The sequence below is a fragment of the Schistocerca americana genome, chromosome X (assembly GCF_021461395.2).
Source record: "Schistocerca americana isolate TAMUIC-IGC-003095 chromosome X, iqSchAmer2.1, whole genome shotgun sequence".
Taxonomy (NCBI): Eukaryota; Metazoa; Arthropoda; class Insecta; order Orthoptera; family Acrididae; genus Schistocerca; species Schistocerca americana.
Window position 1 is genome coordinate 377,490,170 of NC_060130.1, and position 2,293 is coordinate 377,492,462.

At 40.6% G+C, this 2,293-nt stretch overlaps 1 non-coding gene across 1 annotated transcript; it reads right to left on the reverse strand.

The window, feature by feature from the left end:
* Positions 1-1,174: 1,174 nt before the first annotated feature.
* On the reverse strand, positions 1,175-1,281 carry LOC124557476. Its single transcript, XR_006968734.1, has one exon. It is a non-coding gene; the product is annotated as a U6 spliceosomal RNA (small nuclear RNA).
* Positions 1,282-2,293: the final 1,012 nt, after the last annotated feature.

Genomic DNA, 2,293 nt, shown 5'->3' on the forward strand with positions numbered 1-2,293 from the left:
TAGTAAGAAAGGCTTTTCAGATGCTGTTGACTCTCGGCTAACCCTTCCCCATGTTATCTAGACACTATGGACAGAAGCCAAGAAAGAGACAAACACGGCGCCACACCCCATTTGAGTTGCGTCGTCCAATCCGGCACTCGCCACCCAAACCTTTTTGTTTGACATGTTCTGTTCACTTGACTTTTGTCCCTCTGGGCGGATACCACTTCTTCTTTCTGTGCTTTCTTGAGTTGAAAATATTTGTCTAAGAGAAAATGGGTGACAAAAAAAATTGATGAAGAGCCTAAGTTTAAACGTAAGAAAGTGGTTGTGCCGACGAAAACCCGTTTGGAGGTGCCGAAATATTTGGATGGTGGGTTACTTATCCTAAGTAGGGTGGTTATGGCGCTGGACCATGAGACATGGTAGGCTTATCCATCACGTAGTGGTAAGTGGCGAAAGCACGTCTGCTGATAACATAGCTGCCTTCAAATTTATAATCAAATTCAACGAAATGGTTGAAAGCGAAGGCCTTAATCCAGAGAGGATCAATAACGAGGACGAGATCGGCCTGAAGTTGAACCAATTGTACCACAAGAACCAGTTAAACTAATTTACTGGTACCACTGGCATACGTAAGAAAACATGGACCTTCCAGCTGCCATTTTTATGATTAAAAATCTGGTAATTACGTATTTCTGATTGTCGAGAATAAGTGGTATCCCATTAGGCCTCAATCACGATGTTTCCCCGTAACTACAGTTATAATTAATATTTTAAAAAGAAAACGCAACGTTATGTTAATGTGTTTCAAAAGTCTTCCAAAGATGTATCTGTGACCAATATATTCAAACTTTTATGTAAATACCAAAAAAATACTTTTTTCCAGTACAGCGAAAGATCTTGTCGTTATTTCCGGGACACGTATAATTTATTACGGAAATACAGTGAAGTCACTAAGTTTAGCTCCATACAGGCGTTGATATACGTCAACGGGGAGAGTCGAAAATGTGTGCCCCGACCGGGACTCGAACCCGGGCTCTCCTGCTTACATGGCAGACGCCCTATCCAATTTTTGGTCGTTTTGGACGTTACATGACATCCATTAAAGTTCGTTTTGTTGCTCCTTCCACTCAGTTTTTTATTACAGAGGCCAACCAGCTCTCTGACTGAAGACGCTGAGCTACCGTGCCGGTGATATGTGGAACGCTTCACTATTTTGCGTGTCATCCTTGCGCAGGGGCCATGCTAATCTTCTCTGTCTCGTTCCAATTTTAGTATATGTACCGCCGAAGCGAGTACGTCCATCTGAGCCACCGAGGACACAGAGGATATTGCGACTGCAGGGAGTTATCTCCGGCACGCCTCCCGTGAGACTCACATTCCCAACTCATATATATATAAATTATTGCTTAAAAATATGATTCAGCATATTCTTTTACTTAGTTTTAAAAGAAATAGGCAGACTAACAAACATGTTACTTATTTATTTCACTAAAAGAAGTGCAACATAAATGGAAAGGGCTAAGGGGTTACTGTAGGAAGGAATTAGGGAAAAATGCAACATGAAGGATCAGGATAAGGAGCTGATTTTCTATATAAACAGAATTGGCCGTACTTTGTAAATATGCACTTTCTAAGACGGCAGTTTAAAACAAGACTTTCAAGTGGAAACTGGGAACGACATGAGCAGTATAACGAAAGCAGTGGACTGGATTCATCCACGTTAGCTGATACAGAGGCGAATGACAATAATGCTGATTCGGTGAATGTAAACGTAACATATGACGAGAACAAGGGCACTTACGAGTCACGATCTACAGGAAATAACGTTGACTGTACTAATATTCGAGAACTACCACCAGAACTTTTTGCGAACTTTTGCTCATCATGTTTGAAATATTAATTATTACTAATATTACGTAGTTGTTTGCATTTTCATTATTCTAATAGCACATAAGAAAAAACATACCTTAAAATAATGAGTAGCCTCCCTTCATCTTCAGTTGGCTGCTTTACAAAGTTAACGCAATTTGCTTGTATAAGTGCCACAATCAGGTTGAAGATGTACCGAAATGTGCTCTAATCCATCCTTGTTTATTGGAAAAAACCTTCAGGAAATTTCTTTAGCTGGTGGCATAAATGGTGATATTCGCCGAATTTCCTACGTTCGTGATTTACGTTCAGGTTGGACAGCGTAACTCCTAATTCCTAAAACCGATATGATTTTAAGTGTACTATGGAGCTTCAGGAGCCGCTTGACTCTTGACTCGCCGCTCCACTGTATTTTCACCCTTAGGAATACGTGAAGAAG